Below are 26,404 nucleotides of genomic sequence, written 5' to 3' on the forward strand. Positions count from 1 at the left end.
ATCGATTATACTGTACAAAACACTGAAATTATCAAATTACGGTAAATAGTATAAGCACCCTGGGTTCCGGTACTTTTTACCGTTATTTGATCCAGAACATTTTACAGTGAGGCATACAACTTCAAACATGCATAGATATTATTTTTATTATTTGACTGTTTAAGTTTTACCTTACCCATGCTTTCTATTTTTCACAGTATATCAACAACATAGTCATTTAGCAAATATTTATTAATTTTTTATAGATGCCCCAGCTTCGCAAAGTTACAAATATGTGAGTAACTCTGAAATAAAAGAAAGCTTTGGAAAGAATCTAACATATCCTTTATTTAATCAGAAAGTTTTACAGGTCAATGTGGTTTCATGAATTGAAAATGCATAATTATTTTTAATGAACCATTTAACTTGTACTAATAAATTTTAAATATGAAAAAATGTTTAAAGGTAACTCTCTCTCTTTCTTATATACTGATAATAATTAATTTGAAATTTATTATTTATAGTTTTTACAGAAGAAATAAAAATATAACTATCCCTAAAAATAATACAAGCTTTTAAAATTGGTCGAATACTTGATAATCTGTATTCCTTATTCGTAATTCGTATTTAATTATTTGAAATGCGTATTCGTAACAGGATGATATTTCCAGTCTGTTATATGGATGATTTAGTATGTCTATATTTTGAATAAAATTATGTAATAAACTCATGCATTAATTTTATATCCAGAGTCTTTCATATTCTTTTCTTCCTTAATTCTCAAACTTTCCGAAGAACAAATTTGATTCAAATTTTGTCATTAAAGGATTTCTAAAGAAATATATATTCTTATCTTAATACCTATGAGCTAATAAAATATGAACCTTTTAAACCCTATAAATGATCTCAAGCAAGATACATTTCCATATCAAAGCTAAGTTAGATAGTTTCTTTTAATTGCTATAGACAAATTTAATTATTGAAATTAGAAAATTCATACCAGATTTATTACGAATGTCAGAAAATATTTCAAACTTAATTAGAATTTAAATCACTTGAGAATGTTCATTAAGAAATATTTCAAACTATAGCATGAGTAGAATTTCAAAGCAAAAGATATTTCATTTTCAAGGGAATGCTTATTAACATAGATTTTAAAATTTAGTAATTAAGCAATTTAAATTCAAATAAGATTCTATAATTCTTCATTGCTGGTTCTGATTTCCATTTATTTCAACTTTATAGATAAAGTTAGAAATACATGAATATTATTGGTTTGTAATATAGCCTTTGATACTTGTTTTAATTGAAGAGATGCTTATTTATTTTAGAAAATTTACGTATGTGAAAGATATATTGAAAATGATAATATATACGAAAGGAATTTTTTCTCAGTCAAGTCATTATTCTAATAAAAGCACTCATTATTTTAACATTTTTAATAATTATTTCTAATAATTATTAATAACAGAAGTAATAAGAAATACCTTGGGGAAGTAAAATTTGATACTATTCATTTGAAACTTGATATTTTAAATGGTATACTATAAATGATATATATTGAATGCGATGAGTTCTGTCCACGAAAAATTGTCACGAAAAATTTTTTCAATTGTGAACACGATGAATTGTGTCCACTGCAATGAATTGTGCTCACAAAAGATTGTCTTACGACAAACTGTGCTCGATGAATTGTGCGTGACGAAGTCTTGCTGCAACGAATTGACGCAGTACCTTGAAAATGCCTTTATATCAAGGAATTATAGATATGTTACGGAATTGCTGTTATAATTGCAGGTATATTATTGCATTATAGGAGCGTAATATAGGTACTATGATAATAGGTGCTTGATCCCCCTCCGAAACGAATAATTACCCTAATATCACCATACTATATATTTACGGTACCTACTAAACAATCTATCATTTTCATTTCAAGTTTCTCTTGGCTTCATACTATTCTTTTTATTGTAATAAGAGGTCAAAGTTAAAATCACTAAAAGAAAGATTAATTTCATATACTATAATTTAACATCTGATATTCAGAATTTACTACACTCTTCCAAATGTTTAGTTGAAAACTTCAAATTTACTCCATTAGATCATGTTGAGTTTCCATAATTTCCAAAGTTTATGGAAACACGCTTTACGAGTGTAGGTAAACGTATAAGAAAAGCGTAGTTTATATACATTTTAAAACACAAAATCGGGGATGTCCATAAGGCGTACAATAATACGTAATACGTACAATACGTAAAATAATACAATAATACACCGTAAGATGTACAATTATTAACGTTGATTTCACTTTTTCGATAACCTAGCAAAAGAAACCAAAGAAATAATAATTGAACGCGTGTAATAAAACTTATTCCTTACTGATTAGAGTTGGGAGTGAGCAAATCACTTATATTATGAAATATTTATTAAATCCTACGAACAACTCTTTTTTTTGGGGGATGCAACACACGGAATAAAGGGAAGAAAAGTTATTAGCAACCTTCGAAAGGAAGGTCCTACGAACCATCTTTGGCCCTATACTCGATAACGACAACTGGAGGAAAAGATATAATTTTGAAATATATAGGATCTTTGATGGCGATGATATCATTAAATCTATTAAATTAAGTAGAATGAGATGGGCCGGGCATGTAGTGAGAATGAGCCCAGAACGAACAGCATTGAGAGTCTCTAATGCAACCCCCTCCAATAAAAGGCCAAGAGGAAGGCCCAAAAAGAGATGGAAGGACTGTGTAGATGAGGATTTTGCCATCCTAAAAGTAAAGAACTGGAAAACAATTGCTGGGAGAAGGACAGAATGGGAAAAGCTTCTGAGGAAGGCCCAGGCTCACAAAGGGCTGTCGTGCCAATGCTGATGATGAACACACGGAATAGTAGCAGAAGTAGAGTTTTGAAGTATATAGGTCAATCTTATCTTCTAACGTATATAAAAAAATTCGTGCGACTAGATAAAGAATTGCTGGTTGGTATATATTAAATACATACTTAGAGATCGGTATGCATATATAGACACTCACATTTAAACGATCTATTTCACAGAACATAGCTGAAATTAAAAAAAAAGTTGTATTTATCCTTTTTATGAATAAACTGTGTTTCAAAAATAATGATTTGGTAATATACGCATCTTAATTTAACTCTTATGCTCCCACTGATGAGAAGAAAAAGTTTAGAAAAAAGCTAGTAAGTACGTGTAATTTTTATGCATATAAAAGATTTGCTTTTATTGTGTTGTATGATATCGATACAGAATCTTAGATAATTTTAGACCTCTGCAAAAGTCAGTAGTGAGCTGATATATATATATATATATATATATATATATATATATATATATATATATATATATATATATATATATATATATATATATATATATATATATATATAAAGCCCAATCGCGTGCAAATAAGCAAAAAGTGATTTACAATACCTTGAGCAAGTGTCTTATTTCCCTTTTAAATTTCCATTCTAGAGTTTCTCTTTTCGTAAATCCAATACACGAAGCACGCAAACGATTCCTCCTAGTCTTCTCATGCAAAATTTTATTTTATACTCACAAGATAAATAACTTTGCATTTGTTGCTGTTCATCGAAGATTTTACTAGAAACAAAACAATATTGGAGTTAAAATCGAGTTACGTTGTGGGAAAAAAAGAATTGATAAAAAATCAATTTAATTACTTACTTGAATCGCTTACATTGCGTGTCTTTTTGCCTTTTCTCCTAAAAGTATAAGTAGCTTTTTAAAATCTTTGTTTTTAAATCTATAGTACAAACTTTCTGTTTTTCAATTTTCTATTATCTTGAAATTCTCAATGGTAATGTTTGGTCTTTAAGACAATAATCAAGTTAAACTTACTATAATTTATCGAAAATTTAGGAATTAACATTTTTATACGGCATCAATTAATTCGGTAAAGAACATTTTATTACGTTCTAAGATTAAGTTCATTAGATTATGTTCATTGTGATGTTATGTTTATTCATGTTATGATGTTTTATTCATTAGAATTAGTTCAGTAGTTCGGCCAGAACAGAAATTTTTCTAAATTTTTAATTTATTCGTCTTATTTGTGCGATTAAAGGGTATAAGTAGATATTATATAGTAGTAAACTCGTTGCGACATTTGCTACCTGTTTCATTAATGCAGTTTTATTAAACTTTTTTGTAACAATTGAATGTGATTATTAATATAACTATTTGATAAATATTTATTGCTTGTAAAATATGTGAAAAATTATTATGTAAAGGCAAATTTCTGCTTACTAAGCCTTACGTGTTTTTAGTTTATATGAAAAAATTGGAAAAACGCTGGTTGAAATAAAATAATTAGCCCCTACTGAAATCAAATTTGTGTGACATTAAAATATTTACTGTTCTAAATTACGAATTCAAAATTAAAAAAATTTTCTACTTTTTCTGTGAGGTTCACAGAGACAAAAGCGTATTTCAATTTAGAATTGTTATGTTTTCTTTTCTTTCCTTAGAAAATAAATTATTGCAGTAAAATAATAAATGTGGATACATTTGAATGAACTTTATCTGAAAAAGAAAACAGTCTATAAATAAAAAATAATTATATTGCAATAGTTTTTTGTTTAAATTTTTTCACTACCTTTCCTTCTTATTTTGCTTCCCTTGACTTTTATTGGCTACTTTCGTCTATCTCCATATAGAGAGTTTGTAAAAGCAGAACAGGAAAATATTATGCTACACTAAATTCTAATTATTATAATAATCTTGGAAAAAACCTAAAATAAGCAGAAAAATTAGTTTATATAGAAATCCGTTCGATACATATTTCTCCATTGTATCTTACAACATAAAGAATAAAACAAGTTGAGGAAGAAGAAATTATTGAGGAACTAATAACGATATGTATTGCCACTTTATTATTGTTTAACAGATTTACCGTATCACTTATAGTTAAAAGATGTTTCTAATTTCCTTTTCACGAAAAAAATGAGTCACCAATCATGTGAGATTCTCAGTTAGAGCAAGGCAGGCTCCTAATGATTGCAGCTATTATTGCTCTGGCCTCTTCACCACTGACTACTAAGATCCAAACGAATTTATCATAAACAGAACTTTTTTTACTCTGTTTAATGTAAGATGACCATAAATGCTTTCCGCTGTTTACACATTCTTCTGAAGTTCAACGAATGTAGAAAAATGTTTCGAGTAACTATAAAAGTAATTATAAATCGGAAAAAAATAATAGTAGAAATTCTGTAAGTAATTATAAAACCAGAAAAATAATAGTAGAAATTATGCAAGTAATTGTAAAATCAGAAAAATAATAGTAGAAATTATGCAAGTAATTATGAAATCAGAAAAATAATAGTAGAAATTATACAAGTAATTATAAAAATCAGAAAAATTTTACTAGCAATTCTCCAAATAATTAAAAAATCACCATGATGTTCCCAGTAATTATCCAAGTAATTTTAAAATCAGAAAAATGTTAGTAGCATTTATCAAAGTAATTATAGAACAAGAAGAACAGTCTACATTTTTATCGTAGACTATCTTTACACTTACATGAACCAAGTATTTAAGTACTTGAAAACAATAGTACAGTAATGGGACTTTAATTCATTCTTGATCTGTTAAATAATTAACACAAGAAAGCATAACAAATAATGCTAGAGTAAAGAACTTTACTATTAACGTTCATTCTAACAGTCTCCTTAATGGGCATTTACTTAACATACAAAGGATTTCGATTTAAGCATTCAAAACTACCAGATAATCATTGTGAATGGAGATTTACAACCAACAATTAACTAATAATACAATAGACAAATGTTGTAACATGATATAAATATTTTAAATAAATCAGTTCTATCAATAACTTGTAGAGTTAAAAATTTAATTCGGCAATCCTTAGGGAAATACGCTATGCATAGTGCTAGAGCTTTTTCTCTGATAGCAATAAGATTTAAAAAGAAAATGAGTTTGAAAGTCAAAAAAAGGTCAGTGCACAAAACAAAACAAAATATTATTTTCACTATAGTCAGCTTCATTACGAATGAAATAGAAAATTTCACATCATTAATCATTAATATTTGACAAATTTCGTTTCAATCTAAATAAAAATCCAATGCAAACTAAATTAAAATTTATTAATAATGTAATAATAATTATAAAAAGAGTAAAAGCAAGATTTTGTTTTAATTTCTTATCTGCCAAGTCACATACTTCTTTGATATAATATCACGTCTTTTCTTAAAAATGAACATAAAATTAATTATATTAATGGGAAATAAAATCACGCATACTGAGATCAGAATTCTTTTTTATTTATTTAGAAACTGCTTAAATGAAGCGAATTTAAATTTAAACACTCAAAGCAAGCAATGATGCCGAATATGTAAAAGGAAACTAATAAATGATTAAATGAGAGATCTGTATTACATTGATATATTTTCAAAAAAATGGATTTAATTTATTTTTCGTATCACAAAAAGCTTTTAAACGAATTAAATAATGTTATTCCTATTAAAATCCCTAAATAGGAGGCAAATAATAATTTTTTTTTTTTCATTTCAATTTAAAATCGATTTTCTCTTAAATAATGCTATTAAAAATTTCACTACTCTAAAATTTTCATTTAAGTAATTACGTTTCAAAGGATGATTTTATTTCAACATTCAAAAATATATTTTAAGGAAGCTTTTAATTGTTACATCTTCTTTCTTTTTCAAGTACTGTAAAAATTTGCAGATTAAATTAAGGTAAAAAATTACAGCCACTCAGGGTAATGGTACATTTATAATGTAAAATTAATTTTTTTTCAGAACATGTTATGGAACAAGAAATCTGATATACCGTTGTTTGCACAGTAAAAATTATTGCAGAATCACTGAATCACTTTAATTAAATAAATATTACTGTAAAATTGTAGTATAATTTTTTACGGTAAAAATAAAATTTACGGCTTAGTAGAGTTTCGGATGATAAACTTTATACTTATATAATAGATTAAAATTTAGGATTTTACATTAGCTATTTTCGCAAATATTACGGCTCATTAAATTTTTTGTTCCGTAGTATGATCCAGTAAAAATTAGTTTCACTGTAAGAAGTATGGGCACCCTGATTGATCTAGATTTTTTTACAGGGTATAAAACATTCATTTTAAAAGATATACTGAATCCGCAACCATTAGTTTGTTCTTATAATTTTTTAATTTTGTTTTAAATGACCTTAAATCAATCGTAGAGCTTGTTTAAAACATTTTGACTTCCGGATTTACATTTTCTTTATTAATTTTGCTCTGTCTCTCAATAAACTAGAATTACAATGATTTCTTGCTCACTTTAAAGGGTGTAGCTAAATCTTAGCACCAATAATTTATAAAACTTACACCATTCTACAACTTGTTGGTGAAGAAAGTCGTAATTTCAGAGACCGTATCAGAGGCGTACGTTGTTCAGATACACGGATTATTACATGAATATCATGTAAACCAATGAATATTAATTATAAGGATTTTTTCGCCAAACGAAACGAGCTTTATCTGTTATAAATTTCTTTTATGTTAAAAGAATACACAGATCTAAAACAATAAACAATGCACATTAAAGCAGAAAATATATTTAAAAAATAATTTAGCTTAATTGCGCTGTATAAGGTCTAGAAGGCAGCCTAACCAGCTAAATTAGTTTATATGTTAAAAAGCAGAACATTCATATAGCCCACTTAATTATCCTTTAAATTGAACTTTTGTTTGCTAATCAGTTTTATTTAAGTTTTTAAAGCCAAGGCGAAATATTGTTTGCTGTTAAATTTTTTCTTCTTCCTAATATTGAGACTTAGGTTCGAAGACTTAATTGAGCTGGGACTTAAGGGTAAATACACAAAAATATAGTTTTTTGTTTAATAAATCTAGCAACTGTTAGTGACCAAACTCGGGCCATTAAAAATTTAACCTAGTTTTGTGAGATTTATAATAATTTCATTTAAAGGATAGTAATATTTATTTACTGAAAAAGGAATTTGTATTTAAAAAAATATCAAAAGATAATATTTATTAATATTGTTTGGCAACGAAATAGTTACAGATCAATATTTTTCACCAGAAATTGAAATGCTGTTTATACGAATAAGCATATTCATACTTTAAATTACTTGTGATGCTTAAATATATTTCCTTAATTTTTCTTAACTTATATAAGACTGAGAATTTGTTTCTAGTACGAGATTTTAATTCAGGACTTCAACTATGAGCTTAGTGAACTTTAATTATTTATTTTATTTTTTATGTTGTTTCTAGCACACGTTTTAATGTCAGCATTTAAACTATGAGCTTGGATAGCATTAATTCTGTATTTATTTTTTTCATCATGTTGTTTTTAGCAAGCTCTTCTTATTCACAATTTCAACTGTGAGTTTATTGAGCTTTAATTATATATTCACGTAAGCAACGATCTGTAGGGGCGTTGTTATTTGAGACGAATAACTTTTTGCAGAAAAACACGATCATCAGTTGATATGGAGATTTCTTCTGTGTAGCATGATTACTTTCCTTCATTATTAGGCTGTATTAAATTTTAAAAAAATGTTCGATATTCTTTCTTATGCAAGTTAATATAAAATGAAATAACTTTTTTAAGAGAAGGAACATCTAAAACAGATCAGAAAAATAAAATATGCATCTTATCTTCTTATTAGAGTAAAAACCAAACGCCAGCGAAATCCCTCTATTAAATTTAATGATCTAATATGAAAAGTCTATTAAAACTTTATATTCCATACTTTTCCGAATCATATTACTTTCAAACATTAAATTATGTAAAAATAATACAGAAATACATAATGTTTTATCGTTTAATTTTGAAAAAAATGTTTTTAACAAAAATTTTTATCAAAAAATTTAAAGTTTTAACAAGAATCATTATTTATAAACTAGAAAAAGGTAAAATAAAGAATGTTTACGATAAAAAAAGTGATTTTAGAAATTCTTCATATAATAAAAAACATTCATAATGTTTTTTTTCAGTCTAAAACTTCTTAATCAGACGTAGAAAATCCGTCTTTAGAGAACTATCATCAAATTAGAAAAAAGTATTTCCTAATTAAAATCCTAACACTTACATTTTTCAAAAATCCGGAGAATTTGAAAATTAAATGTTCTTCATTTGAAAATTTTATTCTCAAATAATACATATATAGATTATCCCTTCATTACTTTAATATGATAAATCCCATTGATGAAATTTTATAATTGTAAGATCTCGATAGGAATTTCAGTACTTTAATTAAAAACAGAATCGCTGAATTCTAGGTGAAATCAATCATTCGAAATTAAAAAAATACGTAACAAGAAAACAATAAAAATGTATTAATAATCTACACAAATGATACTATTTCAAGTGATTTGGATGATTCTTTATTGCTGTTTTTCGAATTATATAGATACAGAAATATATACGATTCAAAAAAAGAAGGATATTGTATAACTATAGCAGTTCTGCACTTTCTGAAATCACATTTATTCATTGGAATGAAGTAGGCAATGTGGACTTAAATAACTTCACTTTAATTTATAGTGAATTGAAGGCAAAAAAATGTATTTTACCGTAATCCACACATCTGTTACAGTATGCGATCATGAAATCGGAAGTTATCGTTTACAAATTTGTTGATAATCGAAGGGGGGAAAATATTGAGAAATTGTTCTTCAAATGTTGGGTGGGCTCTGTTTCAGAATAATTTACCGATGTTCTGCGTCGTATTTTGAAGTTCTTCTGTAATTTTGTTAGGGAAATTTCGCTTCGTAAGAGCTGCTGCAAAAAAGAATCCTACTCTACTAGTGATTTTGATAAAACGAAATGAGAATAAATAGTAGCCTTAAAATACCAACCCTGCCAAAGGGCATATTAAAGCGTTGCGATCGCGAATTCCATTTTTTTTATTGAAGTTAATTGCTTCTTTTGTTTGTTTTAATGTTGTTTATAACACGTGTTTTAATTCAGCAATTATGAGTTTAGTGAGCTTTAATTAGTTATTTAATTTTTCTCAAGATTCGTAAATCATTTTCTCGAGTTCATTTTGTACCGACTCTATCTCTATCTCATTGAAGTAATAAAAAAAACATTTATTTTAATATTGCTTGCAAGCAAATTCAACGTAAACGTATTGAAATATCTCAAAATGATCCAAAAAATTAGCAATCTGTACCAAAAAAAGCCATGCCAATCGGTACAGCCATTCAGAACATATAAGGGAAAGGTTTTAACAATGGAATTTTGTATACTCGATACTGTGCTCCGACTAAATGATGCCGGAAAAGGGTAATTGTGAACAAACCACCTTAAAATTTATACTTAGTGGGGAAAAGTCTATTAAAATCTGTGCTTCTGTTCTCGGGTTATTCGTGAAAATACATACAGACTCTCAGTTTTAAATATAAAGAGATGAAATCGAATTATTATTGTTTGGAGAATAGAATGGTAAAAAATTAAATCTATAAAATATATAAGTAATCGGTATTGAAAACAAAATTCAATGGTCTAACATTAAATCAAAATGGTTTTCATGTTAGAATCCCTACATTAATGTTGTAGATCAATTTAGCTCATACTGTTCTGAATTCTGCAATTTTAATTCTAGTATACGGTCACTCATGATGTTTTCGTTGTTATTCATTTTAGTTTCATTTAAACAATTAGTCCTAATCAATTTTTTTGAATTTTTATGTATAACTTGTAAAGATTTTTTCCCTTTCAACTTTCCATGTTCCTGGTTCTATGGAAGCATCAAAAAGCTCTGTAATTTTTACCGAAGTGCTTTGAAAAGGATTTTGGTAAAATTAACCTTAAAATATGGTTTTGTATTATGCGATAAAATTTGATAAATATGGTAAAATGGGGTCATTTGATCCTGGTGGTGAGAGAAAGAGCATGGCGTAAAAACCACTTATTTAGTTAAATTTACTAATTTACTTTTCAGTTTCGTATTTTTCACTAATAGTGTGGTAATAAGAATCATAGTTTTAAAAACAAGACTTTTCGGTAAACCATTCTCATATGAGTGGAAGAATTACACAATGACTGGTTTAAATACCGTATATTTTGGTTTTATTAAACAGAATTATGGCTTCTTTCACCAGAAACGCCATTACTATAAAGTACGGTAATTTGAATAGGCTATTTTTCTATGTATCTTCTAAATTAGCAACCCAGTAATCATATGCAATTAAAAGAAATCAACCTTTATTCTGATATAAATAATCGATCTTTCTTTGGTTTTGTAAAGAATTTTGAATTTGAATATAATAATGCATTATAAAGCTTATTTCAAATTATTTCGTTATTTTTCTAAATGAGATTCTAATAGATATTCTCTAGATATTTTTCTAATATTCGACAATGAAAAAAATTTATTTACTGGGAAGACTCATCAAGAACGAAACAAAGCATCTCAAAAATCCGAAATAATAAGATCAATTATTTTATGACGCCATTCTTGCATGAAACAAGAAAACTTTTGGTCCAATTATCAACGACACCAAGCCTAATTTCGTTGCGAAGTGTTTGTTCTGAAACTTTTGGGAAAATAATGATGTGCCGCTGTAAAAGTAGTTTTCGTTTCTTTGCTTTGATTTCACTTTGACGTTAAAACAAACAAGTTCGGTTGTTATTCATTATTCACGGGGACATAATAATTAATTATATATATATATAAATAATTCAGTTTTACTTTTGTAGCTCTATTTTGCTTACCAAATTTATTTCTCACCACAATTTCACTGTTTTCTTAGAACGATTCATGATAATTTTCAGACAAATTATCGTTTTAATTTTTATAAATTAATATTATTTGAAATTTTATATTGATGTATTTGAAGTTCTATATTGATGTATTTGAAATTTTATGTTTATATATTTGAAATTCTATATTGATGCATTAGAAATTCTATATTGATGCATTAGAAATTCTATATTGATGTACTTTATATAGATGTATTGCATTCTATATTGATGTACTTTATATAGATGTATTGCATTCTATATTGATGTACTTTATATAGATGTATTGCATTCTATATTGATGTTTTCGCTTCTTCTCTCTGATTTCCCTTTGACATATAAACAAACATGTTTGATTGTTATTCATTATTCACGGGGACATAATAATTAATTAGACATATAAATAATTCAGTTTTATCCTTTTAGTTCCATTTTGCTTATAAAATTTATTTCTTGCATACAATTGCACGATTTACTAATATGTTCTGAAGAATGGTTATATTAATTGTTAAAAATAAATTTATATGTTTGAAGTTCTATATTGATGTGTTTCAAATTCTATATTGATAGGGTAAACCAACCAGTGAAGGAATACTACCCAGTGAAGGAACATTTCATACATATTGATTAAAAATAAGAATTTGAAAGTTTTTCTTAAGACTGATTGGTAACAAAGCTTACTGCCAAACAATAGGAAGTCATCTAGCAATGTTTTGGATTACCAGGTCAAATGTACTCCTCTGGAAAAATTTTTGAATTTGTTATTATCTCTGCAACACCTTGTTTCGTTGAAAAAATTATAAGGTGAGTGTTTGTATTTATAAGTTTGAAGTGGAATTAATTGCATGTAATAGTCTTATTTTTCTTACTGTGAAAAAGAGAATTCAAAATATAGTTATTGAAGTTACGTTTTATTTTTTTAAAGCACCATAGCATAATCAAGTACTGAGATAAGGGGGTGTTTATTCACTGGATCAGCAAACGATGAAAAACCAGTGAAGGAACAAGTGTTCCTTTGCTGGCTTTTTTTCCCAATTAATGAAAATAAAATAAATTTTTGAATTTTCTTGTGCTGTTAGTCACATTATACATCGAAATTCTGTTTAAAAGACAGAAAACAACTTCTAACCAGTGAAGGAGCAGGCATGTACCTTCACTGGATCACCAAACGATGAAAAACCAGTGAAGGAACAAGTGTTTATTTACTAGGTTCTTTTCCCAGTTAATGAAAATAAAATAAATTTTTTAATTCTCTTGTACTTTTAGTCATATTATACATTAAAATTCTGTTTCAAAGACACAAAACAACTTCTAACCAGTGAAGAAACAGGCATGTTCCTTCACTGGGAATACTTCCAGTGAATGAACAGTAATGTGTGAAATATGATTTTACATGACTCTAGGATAAGTACTTCTGCTATATAGAGGACAACCGAAATTTTGTTAAAAATTGCATGAATAATTCCTGAAATAATTTAAGTTCAAAATGCTAATTTAATCGCTTAATTTATGAAAAAATTATAATTTATATTTAATAATGGGGTGTGTAGTTACATCAAATGTTAGGCAACTTAATAAACTATGTTTACAAATCGAAAACTAGTTAAATATAATCATAAAAATTTGAATAGAACATTTTTTCGCTGGATTTTGCACCAAGAACTGATAATAAGTTATCATTATAGGATAGCAACGTGATTATATAGTTTATAAAAACTACTTTACTATGTTAGATTTTAGAAGCAAGCTCCTCAACAAAAAACAGAGTTAAACAGAAACGATACTCAATTTCTTCAGAAGCTTGAGAGGGAAATCCCTCAAGATATGTTGCAAATTTTTAACGCAGCATTGACTGAAGAATCTAATATCGAAAATGTCCAAGAGCAAGTACTTTTTTCAATATGGAAGAAGTACGTATTAAAAGAAGACCACTTGGTTAAGTCAAACTTAGGAACTGAAGATAGTGTTGATACTGAATGCATCTTAGATATCGAATTTGAAATGAGTCCTCATGCTGATCCTCTCTTAGTTGAAACAAGAAATGATTCTATAAGTAAAATCAGTACTTCTAAAAATCCTCTAGATACAAGTCAACAAGAGATGAATTTTCCTCAAACTTCAAGACACCTTTCCCCCGTCTATTTTCGAGAAAGCCATAGTAGAAATGTTAATGAAAAATCAGAAGAAGTTTGGAAGAACCATTTACATTGGCCAATTATTGATGATAAAAAGAAAGGTCAAATAAGAAGAAAAATGAATAAATTACCTTTTGCACTAACTTCAGAGAAATGGCAAAAATTTCAAGAGGCTGAAAGATCTGAAAAAAAGTTAAAACAAGAGAATATGGAGAAGAAAAAGAAAGAAAAAATACTTAAAAAAGAAAAAAAGCTTCAAGAAATAAGAGGAAAAAGAGTAAACAAAAAGGTGATAAAATAATAATGATAATAAACAGCATCGGATGACACAATGATTCAGATTTGACTGTCAAATTATAAGAAAGAATGATTTTTAAAAATTTATTTTGTATTTAACATCACTTTAATTTCTAGTTCATGATTACAGAATAAAATTAGCATTTTACAAGTACTTGTATGCTATAATTTCATAAATAGTCTTGTTTTTTTATATTTGTATGGCTAATGAATTCATAAAGAGCATTAAAATATAACCAAAATTAATTGTTCCTTTACTGGGCAATTTTGTGTTCCTTCACTGGTAAGAGCTGTTCCTTCACTGGGTCTTCCTACTACTTGTTATTTGAACCTCCAAAACTTTAAAACAATATTATGTAAGTTCTCTACAATTTTTTTTACATAATTTGCAATTAGTAACGAATATGTTGACACTGTCATTTAACTGAAATCACGAATTTTAAAATTAATATGATTTTTTAAGAGACAACCGAAGCTTAAGTGTTCCTTCACTGGTTAGTTTACCCTATATTTGAAATTCTATACTGATGTATTGTACTTCATATTGATGTTTTCGTATCTTCTTTATGATTTTCTTTTGACGTTAAAACAAACAAGTTTGGTTGTTATTCGTTATTCACGGAGACACAGTCATTAATTAGATATATAAAATATTCAGTTCTAAGCTTTTATTTCTGCTTTGCATATCAAATTTATTTCTCACCACAATTGCATGGAATTTTAGTATTAATTAAGAAAACTTTCAGAAAAAAACATTTCCTTAATTTTTCAAATAATTTGATTTGAAATTCTATATTGATGCATTGTATTTTGTATTGATGTTTTCGTTTCTTCTCTCTAATTTCACTCTGACATTAAAAGAAACAAGTTCTTATTCAATGTTCATGGAATCATCTTAATTGATTAGGTACATAAATAATTTAGTTTTATGCTTTTAACTCCATTTTGCATGTTAAATTTATTTCTAACCCCAATTGCGCGGATTGTTTTAGTACGATTTATTAAAATTCAGACAAATTATCTAAATTTGTGAAATAATTTTATTTGAAATTCATACAAACTATATTATACATCAATTCACATTGATGTATAAATTTTTTTTAAAAGTATTTTTTTTCATTTTTAAACCATTGATAGAAGAATCCTTAAATCTTAACATAATCACATAAGGCCTAATCAGCTCATTGTTACTTTTAATTATTTTTAATGTAGTTAAATAATTAAGTATATAAAATTACAGAAATACAGATAAGATATATTTAGCAATGTTTTATGTGAAAATGTTTTCACAGTTTCTTTGCCCAATAATAATTACATTAAAATATCAGGCGTAATTTGCTTTAGAATATTTGTTTAAAAATTTTTAAAAATTAAAATTAGTTTATAATTTTTAAACGATGAATGAAAAGAACTTCAAATAGCATATTAAATTTCATATAATATCATCTTTAGTTATTTTTTGATATGGCAATAGTGAAAACTTAATAAAATAACGGAAAGTTGGAAAAAATATGTTTTTCGATATCTTGTGGAAATATGTTTTTATTTTTCACTCATCAAAACAAAAATTGACTCAAAAAGTAAAGGGAAAATAAAAAAAAATAGATTGGTATATTTTATAGGTTCATATTACTGATTAGTACGATCTGTTATGTTTTTAAAACTCATAATGTTTATCTTACGCAATCATGCTATTTTTAATCTTTTTTTATTAAGTCATTTTTAGACTTAATAGTTAAAACAATTAATTATAATAACAAAAACAATAAAAAATAAAATATAAACTGATAGTAAAAATAGTAACAAAGCACTAAAATGAAAAAAATTAGAATAAAAACAGTTGGAACACTTATATAACATTAAAAAAATGCATAAAACTTTAAATATATTTCGTTTTTCTTCAAAATTAGCAAGTAACTTTTGGATAAAGCTAGTTCAAAAATAAAATGAGTTTAAATAATGAAAGCTATAAAAAAATGTATATCAGATTAGTTTTTTTTCAACTATTGCGTTTTTGTTTTTATCTTCATGTATGCATGAATGATATTTTTGTAAATATTTCCTATCAACAACTATTTCAAAATAAAGATAATAAAATTGATACTTTTGTATTATTTGTAATTATATTCAATAAATATAATGAACAAATAATTTTTCTCCTGAATGTATAGCTCCATAGTATTGCATTTTCAAGAATCTTTATTTTAAATAATTCTTCAAAACGCACCATTTCATTTAAAATAGAGAATCTGTTTTAAAATTATATGTTTTTTTATATCTTTATGGTGATATACCATTTTATTTCTGCATTGTCATTTTTTAGTACTTAAATTAAAAAGTTTCCCGATAATGCAATTGAGAAACAAACTTAGTCTCCAATATTAAAAATGCTAAGATAGTTCAAGAAAGTCTTACATAAAATTGAAGCATCATCAGCGATACTGTTTTACTAATTACAAGAAAAATTGAAGCACTCTCTGGATAAAAATATATTTAACTTAACAGGAATAATTTCCTTTTCTTTCAGACTTTAATAGTTTTACCAAGATCTTTACTCAAAACTCCTACCTGAAATATTCTTTCTCACCCTTTAATTGCCTCACTGTAAATTACTAAAGCACAAAATTATGCGACTATGTTCTTTCAGACACTTTTACGTGAGAACTTAAGTGCCCATTAAAATTTTAAAAAGGTCTTGTTAAGAAGTTATGAAACTACTTATGACATGTATCTTTCATTAAGACTTCATGATTTCAACGAAACTTTTTATGTGTATGGATCATAATTTTATATTTAACTTATAACTTTAGCTTTTAAAAATACGCTTTTAATCAAAACATTTTCATCTATAGTTCATCCCAATCTAATCAAACCATTTTCAATTTAAATATTGGAAATGGTTTGAATGGAATGGTGAATTAAAAGAAACATGGTAGTTTAAAAATGTGATATTTCTTAACAGCCCTCACTGAACTTATAGTTTTTCGCCATGGAAAGTGCTGGAAGTGTTACTCATTTTGTGCTGCTTGGTAAGCACTTTGTGACCAAAGTGTGCAACATTACCCACAACACACTGACACAGATAGGGCCGTTTAAAGGGAGGGCTATATTTACACATCACATACAACAGAGGAAAACACACAGAGAGAAACATCCATGTCTGAGCGGGATTTGAACCCATAGTCATTGCCTTCCTAGTTAGGTACGCTAACCATTCTGCCGGCTAATTGAGAAATTTAAAAGAGTTAAAAATAATCACTAATGCAGTCTTACAGAGTAATTCAAAAGTTATATATATATATATATACAGGGTGGTCCCGAATTCATGGTACAAACTTTAATGGTAGGTACAGGACATTGTAACAATGATTCATTGTATAGGAATGTATAGTCGCAAGTGACGCGGTGAAGCGTAAACAGGGGAAATAGAAGGAAAGAGAAATGGAGTAATCGGTTGGTATCATTGCCGGTAGAGGGCAGTAGATGTCTAGCCGCCGTTGAAAATGATGCATCGCAGTAGGGAAAAGCGCCATTCACAATTGTGCTGCCGTAGACGATGAGTGACTTTACGTATGCAGAAAAAGCAGACATGCATTACATGTACGGCCGTGCAAATGGTAACGGCAGAGCTGCGTTACGAATGTATCGCGCGGAGTATCCTGATCGACGAATGCCGGATCATAGAATTTTTCAACGGTTACATCGTCAACTTTGTGAAACAGGTGCGTTCGACGTCAACAGGCATGACGCTGGTCGATTAAGAGCTGTACGCACTCCAAGGCTGGAAGAAAGCATCTTGAACATTGTGGCTGATAGACCCGAGTCAAGCAGAAGAACTGTTGCGCGTGACGTAGGTGTGAGTCATCAGACTGTATGCAGAGTGTTAAACGAAAATCGCTTACACCCCTTCCATTTTCAGAAAGTACAAGTACGTATTACGATGCAACATATCCTTTTCTGCATACGAGAGGATAATCCGGCAGATTATCCTCTCCGCGTGAACTTCTGCCTATGGGTGATGCAGTAATGTGCGTTGCATCCGGATTTCGTAGGTGATGTGCTATTTACAGATGAAGCGACATTTTCCCGCGAGGGTGTCTTTAATGCGCACAATTCCCAGTTCCCATGTTCCAATCCACATGCAACGCGTACACATGCGTTTCAACAACGTTTCTGTATTAATGTGTGGGCTGGTATTGTGAACGACTTTTTGATTGGCCCATACTTACTACCCACGCGACTCAGTGGCGGAAGCTATCTTATTTTTCTGAAAGAAGTGTTACCACAACTGCTGCATGATGTTCCGATCGCCATTCGTAACCGCATGTGGTTTCAGCACGATGGGGCGCCAGCACACTTCAGCATTGATGTACGGAATTACCTGAATGCCACGTTTGGTGCTCGATGGATTGGGCGTGGTGGACCAATCCCTTGGCCACCCCGATCTCCGGATTTATCGAGCCTCGATTACTTTTTATGGGGACATCTAAAGCATCTTGTTTATGAGACTCCAGTTGACTCAGATGAGGATCTCGTCGCTCGCATATCTGCAGCTGCAGGTGTGCGTGAAATACCAGGCATCTTTGAACGTGTACGCCAATCGCTCCACCGACGCTGTCAAGCATGTATCGCTTCTGGTGAACGCAATTGTGAACACTTACTGTAAACATGACACTTGTCAACAACGCTTTCAATAAAATCTTTGTTTTTCCTTTCGGCCGTTATTTCTCCTGTTTACGCCTCACCGCGTCACTTGCGACTATACATTCCTATACAATAAATCATTGTTACAATGTCCTGTACCTACCATTAAAATTTGTACCATGAATTCGGGACCACCCTGTATATATATATATATATACATATATATATATATATATATATATATATATATATATATATATATATATATATATATATATATATATATATATATATATATATATATATATATTATTATTATTATTATTATTATTATAATTTTATCAGATAATAAGTTTCTTTTTTAATTTAAAAATAAATAAATTGATAATACTGATGTGTAATTACAAGGAGTATGAAGGAGATAATACTAATTTTCCTAAATACAGTCGAACCTCGCTAACTCGTACCTAGATTTCACGAATTTTTCGATATCTCGAAGAAAAAAGAATTCCAATGTTAAAAAAATGTTATTCAATGTTAAAAAGAACTTGATTTCACGAATTTTCTTTTCTAATCCCTCGATAACTTGAATTTTTTTTCCATAAATAGTGTAAATTTTTTTTTCTAAAATTAAAAAAATATTCCAAAAAAATAAAAAATTTTAAGAATGGCTGACAAGGCATGGAATGATGTGTCTTCACGAAGTCTGGATTCATTAAAAATCACAAAAGTAGTCAAACAATCAATATCGTTAATTCTGCTGAAAACTACACGGAAAGTGATTGGGACAAATTGACCGGACTCATGAAGCTTGATGACGTGGAATTCCATCCCTTATGAAAATTTAAGGTATATTTAAGGTTGATTTCAGGTATTTTTGAGGTATTAAGGTTGTTTTGAGGTATATTTCAGGTATATTTAAGGTTGCAGAGAAAACAGAAATAAAAATTATACCTCGTAAAGGTTGTAATTAAGGTGTACTAGGTTGATTTATATATACTTCAGCTTGTTTTGAGGTTGTTTAAAATTCACTTCAAATCATCCAGACTGATAAGGTGATTTTTAAGGTATACCAGGTTTATTTTCTTACATTTGTAACAAAAGAGGTATTTTTGAGGTGTAAAATTTTTTACCTTATTTCAACTAAAAAGAGTGAGATATTTATTGAGGTATATGAAGTCATTTTATTTATACCTAAGCTTATTTTGAGGTTGTTTTAAATTCACTTCAAATCAACCAGACTGATAAGGTGATTTTTAAGGTATATCAAGTTGATTTTCTGATACTTGTAATAAAAGAGGTATTTTTGAGGTATAAAAAAATTGACCTTATTTCAACTAACGAGAGTGAGATATTTATTGAGGTATATGAAGTCCTTTTATTTATACCTAAGCTTATTTTGAGGTTGTTTAAAATTCACTTCATATCAACCAGAATCATGAGGCAGTTTTTAAGGTTCACCAGGTTGTTTTTTTTACACTTGTAACAAAAGAGGTATTTACGAGGTATAAAAAATATAATTTTTTTCAACTAAAGAGAGTGAGGTCTTTATTGAGATGTATGAAGTCATTTTATTTATACCTAAGGTTGTTTAAAGTACACTTCATATCAACTAGCTCACTTCCCAGAGTTCCGTGCTAGCCGGCAAATGGCGTGTGTGTTTACAATCGAAAGTTTCTTTAAAATTCGGTAAGTGTGCTTGACATTTATTAATTTAGCTTTGTCACTTTTAATCAAATATGCCTCAACTTTCAAACTTAAATTTCATTATTTTTGTTTTAAAGACGCGTCCTGATCTTACATTATTTAAGTCGGAGGATATTCTTTGAGGCTATTGTTGTAGGCTTAGCAATAAGACAGATCATTCTAAATATTTCTCGTCGCTGTTTAGGGTAACGTTACTGGTGAATCGTTACAGCAGGTTACGCACAGTATATTTTATTGTTTGTAATTTATTCAAATATAACTATTCTTTTTGTTTTGCTTAAATGTATATGTTTTAACGTAGCAGTATGCAAGCTGATTGAGTAAAAGGTTCATAATTTCTCTTGTAAATAAATCACTGAAAATTGAAAGTTAACAGTTTCTATATATTGCAGGTAATAAAACAAATAAACAATACTATTGTAAGGAACGAAATGCATATTTGTTGCCTTCAACAAAAATCTAACATACATATTTAACTAATAAAATAAACATATACAATAAAAATTGCAATCAGGGTAAATACATCACACAAAAATTTTAATATTTCTTCAAAAGTTGCATTTTCATAAAAATATATATTTACAAACATGAAGAAAAAAAAACAATCCTGTTTTTCGAAGTAAATATTCATTTTTTTAAATTAATGTTTACTATTAACAGGTGATTCTAAGGTAGGAAACAAGTTTACCATATCAAATCAACAAATTTCATTAAAAAATATATGAGAATTCCTAATAAAATCTGAAAATTTTTTTTAATAAAAATATATGTAATATGAGATAAGATTCAAGCTAATTTTAGTGAACTAATTTTTTAACCCCCCTCACAAATTAATAAAGCAAACTTCATAAATTTTCATAATCTGAAAAATATTTTGTTTTTAAACTCCAGAAATGATGAGAAATTGGAAATTCTAACATTATCGCAGAGAAAGAAAAGAATTTTTTTTATTTTTAAATGTGCAGAGTAAATAAAAATATAACGCTAATAAATAAAGAATTTTGAAAATTAAATTCTAATAACATTAAATTATGTAAGGATCACAGAAAACTATAATATCAATGAAAAAAAATCAGAACCGAATAATTTCGGTAATAATAAGTGATTGATATTAGCAGCGATTACATTATATATAAGCGGGGATTACTGAACTTACATATACATTGCCTCTAGAGAGAAAAAAGTTATTCTAATTCTAGATTGTTCACCACATTAGCAAAATAAATTTTTCCAGTGTCATCGCACTGGATGGAAATAGAAACAGAAGATATATTTGTCACAGAAATTAAGTTAAAGTTGCCAGAATTAGTTACTTGTGTAATATGGCTTAGTTCAACATTAAAATTAAGATTAAGAGAACGCATCTTTTCACCAGAAATCATTTCTTCAATAACACCATAATAATTCCAGCAACAGCATATTGAATTCTGACAAGTACAAGTTACTAAAATTTTTACGAAGAAATTAATGCAGCCTAGTTTAAGTTTACTTGCCCTTTTATACATAAGCTTGGTTTAGTTGAGTATCTTAAAAGTATTTGTATGTGTATCACCTATTAAATAATATCTGAAGTTAGTTAGCAAAAAGGCAACTATAGGTAAAGGAAAACTGGCATCCACTTAAAAAATTCTCATGCAAAATTCAAACTTTTTATCCGTTTAGTCCACTAAGGCAACGCCCCGCTCTTCCGTGCCACAGGTCCTGGGTTCGATCCTTGGGCCGGGCAAGGTTGACTCAGCCTTTCATCCCTTCAGTGGGTCGATAAATGAGTACCAAGCATGCTTGGGAACTAAACACTGGGGGTTCCGCGTTCGGCTGACCACCTAACCGGAACATCTGCTCCTGCATCCCAGAGCCCAAGGTCAAGAAAACTGAAATGGGCACAGTAGACCTTGGCCCTCTATGGGCTGTCGCGCCACTGTGTTTAGTTTTATTTTAGTTTTTAGTCCGCTAAGGCAAAATCTTGAATATTATTCTAGATCAACATGATGCAGTTTAATATTTTGGAATGATTTTCAATTTATTTTTAATAAGACTCGTGAAGACTCGTAAAGAGACTAAAAGAACATGAAAACTTTTCGTATAAATAGTGTGCTCTAATAAAATAGTTTTTATCTTTAATCCTCAAAGAATATTGTATAAAACAAATTTACTGAGACAGCTATTCCAAAAAAATAATTTTATTATTTCAATTAAATATTAAAATCCTTTTGGTGAACCTATACTTAATCTGCTTATATTGTAGTTAAAAAAGTTTAAAAGTATTATTGACTCTGGATTTTTGTTGTCAACATTAGTAACTTATCAAAGTTATATAAATATATATTTCAATTTCCTTCAATTTCTTAAAAAAAAATCTCATCTGAAAATTTCCAAATGAATACTTGCTATGCAACTTTTATATAACTTGATTTTACTCAACTTGAACATGCAACTTTTACAGAGCTGCTCCGTAAATGGCATCCAGAATTTCAAGGTTTGAATAAGGCTGTCAATAATACGTGCTCTGCAGCTAGGAGGAAGTGGAGACTAGTAACTGGAGAGCCTTCCCCTGGGAGTAACTCTAAATATACACCAAAAAGAAAAAAGACAAGTAAATTATTCTCCTTTGATTCAATGAAATCTTTTCACCTAAAAAATTACTGATAAAGTTTGCATGATCTTTGATTTTTGAAAACATTATTTTATAGCATTATCTTAAATTATTCCCTCAGGCAAGTAAACATATAAACTTAATGTTGCTTTTATTTCGATGGGGCATGAAAAACACAAAACATTGATGTTCTACATTCTTTTATTAAAAGATGATTGATTCTTGATCACATTAAATAAAAGGTTGAAAATGACCTTTTGTTTTTAAAAACCTTACGTGATAGACAATTATTTTCGGAATCAGCAGCATTGAGAATTGGTTTTAGTACAATTTCTTTTGCGAAATTGGACTAAAAATTTAAACAAGCAGGCCAGTGTAATTGAATTTATTCAAAATTTGCTGAGAAAAAAATTTAAATATCAGCATAACAATCCATAATTAAAAATGGTAGGTTGAATTATTGGAAAATTAAGAATTTCAATAAGCGTGTTATTTCTACAGCAGTTTTTATATGCATCTTATAGAAAAATTAGCTTTTTTAAGTGATATGTTTAAACAGTCAAAATAAAGAATTGAAATATACTGGGAGGAGAGTTTTGCAGGTCATTATTATTATTCATCTGCTGTTACTAAAGAAACCATTTATTTATTCAAAATTGAATAGAAATAATAATAAAAGGTGATTTATGCAACGAAATAAGCTTTAAAATATTATTCTAATCTTTTAAAATTTGTCATTATCAATGTAAATATGACTCTCGCTAATTCAAATTTTTTATTTATAGGTTCCAATGCTCCAAATAACGTAAGCACAGCAAACTTGCAGAAGAAGCAGAGTAATTGTCAAGAATTTTGATTTCTTGAACGAAAAATTAATTTTTTTTTGTTAATAAAAGTTTTTATTTGTAAGCTGGCTAAATTATTTAAATTTGCTGTTATTTCGCTTTTACAAAAAATTAGCGCCTTTAACATCTGTTCTATATAAATGAGTTCCCACATTTTTCTGAAACAAATGTATCCTCTTTTCACGATAGTTTAATTGAAATTATTAAAATTACAGAAAAATTTGAAATGTTCTTTTAAGGTTTATGAGTCAGCATACTTAACATTATTCAACTCTACATGTTAATTCAAGATTAATAAATTTTATGAACTATTTAATTGCAAATTAGCACAAGGTTCACAAACTATAAATTAAAGGCGTTAAGTGAAAATTCCTATTCTGAATTGTGTGAGGAAGAATACATTCCAATGGGTTGTATTTCAAAATTAAAGGAAGATATATTCTTTGCATTGCATTTTACTTTTCTTCACACAATACATGGAAATCAGTCGAAAATTCTTTCGAAAGAAAGATTCATCCGTATTCCGCCTATGTGTTTAGAAATTAGTTTCTTAGCATCAGGATTAGCAGTGAAAATTAAGACAGACCGTAAAAAGTTAAGTAATTACCACCTAATGTGTAACATTAAAAACTCCATCAGAGTGATAAATACCTCTACAAGTGAAAAGATATATATTTTAGGTTAAAAATTAGCAGTCTAAGGGGAAATATTTTAATTATATTTAATTACCAGCATTAGCATAAAAAAATATAACCTGAAGGGAAAAATGGCATATTTTAGTTTGATTAAAAAAATTTCCTTTACAAGCATAAAAACCTATATTTGAGGTGAAAAATAATACACCTTACGTTAGTAAAAAATCACCTTTCCAACTATCAAAAATTACACCTGAGGTAGATTTGAAATAACCTGAAGAGTAAAATGACATGCCTCAGGTTGAAAAATATATACCTCTACAAGCATAAAATTAGATACCTGAGGTTGAAAAATAATTACCTGAGGTCGAACAACATACACCTGAGGTTGATTTATAATAACCTGAAGTGTAAAATGACACACCTTAAGTTGTTGAATAAATACTTCCACAAGTGTAAAAAAATATATTTCAAGCTGATAAGTAATAACCTAAGGTCGAACAAAATACACCTGAGGTTGATTTGAAATAACCTGAAGTGTAAAATGACACACCATACGTTGAAAAATATATATCTCTACAAGCATAAAATTAGATACCTGAGGTTGAAAAATAATTACCTGAAGTGGAACAAAATACACCTGAGGTTGATTTATAATAACCTGAAGTGTAAAATGACACACTTTAGGTTGTTGAATAAATACTTCCACAAGTGTAAATAAATATACTTCAAGCTGATAAGTAATAACCTAAGGTTGAAAATGAAACACTTTAAAGTAGTAAATATCTACCTCTCCCAAGATGTAAAATTAAACACCTCAAGTTGAAACATATATACCTCTGGAGGTATATATTAAGGTATATTTGAGGTTGGTTTTGAGGTATTCATTTGCACCCTTTTCAACCTCAACGACGTCTTTAAATAACAACCTCCTTTATACCTTTAAAATATACCTTGTTTATACCTCATTTATACCTCGATTTTTTCATAAGGGATGACTTTGTAAGCGTAGATCATGCAGTAACAGTGATGTAGTCAGTGGGTTGACAATGATATCATCGTTCAAACGAAAGCTTCTTGTGAACTATCAAAAGAAGAGGTTGAGGAAAGCGAAGATTTACCGCTCAATGTTACTAACAAACAAGCACTTTCTGCAGTGGACACTCGAAGGAGATTTATTGAGAGGCAGCCGAATGTGTCAGAGGAGACATTTAAAGCTATAGTCCACTTAGAAAGTGTTATAGACAAACTTTCTTACACATCTCTAAAGCAAACAACAATTGAATCTTTTTTTAAATGAAAGTGTAAAGAGTGTTTTTAAAATAAATATGGAATAGTAAATAAGGTATGTAAAGAGCATTTTTCTTTATTCTACCATCGATAACATGCGATTTTCGATAATTCGAATTTTCAATATCTCGAATTTTTTCTCCTCTCCCTTCAAGTTCGAGATATCGAGGTTTGACTGTATTAAATGTTCTTCCTAAATATTAGAAGTTGAAGATATAGATATGATTTATCTTATACTTTTATATTCTTAGAATTTTTACAGGATTTAAGAAAATTTGTACAAAATGAAGTATGTAAAAATACATTTGGGGTTTCAAAATAATATTTAAGGGAGGATTAAAATAAAAATTAAAATCGAAGATTGAAATCAGTTGAATTACAAGTGAAGAAAATCGATTTGGAAATATCGAAACCTGTTTGAAAAAATTTTGGTTCAAATTACTGAAGTTTTACAGTGCGTCATTGCCTACTTGTTTTACTGAGCAATAAAACTGGTTT

At 28.4% G+C, this 26,404-nt stretch overlaps 1 long non-coding RNA gene across 1 annotated transcript; it reads left to right on the forward strand.

Moving 5' to 3' along the window:
* Positions 1-19,853: 19,853 nt before the first annotated feature.
* On the forward strand, positions 19,854-24,045 carry LOC147813876 (uncharacterized). The gene is made up of 3 exons (XR_015432586.1): positions 19,854-20,525; positions 22,987-23,136; positions 23,922-24,045. It is a non-coding gene; the product is annotated as an uncharacterized LOC147813876 (long non-coding RNA).
* The last annotated feature ends 2,359 nt before the right edge of the window (positions 24,046-26,404 follow it).

Source organism: Parasteatoda tepidariorum, chromosome 3 (genome assembly GCF_982258835.1).
Source record: "Parasteatoda tepidariorum strain Cologne lab strain chromosome 3, Ptep-v5.0, whole genome shotgun sequence".
In the NCBI taxonomy this organism is placed as follows: domain Eukaryota; kingdom Metazoa; phylum Arthropoda; class Arachnida; order Araneae; family Theridiidae; genus Parasteatoda; species Parasteatoda tepidariorum.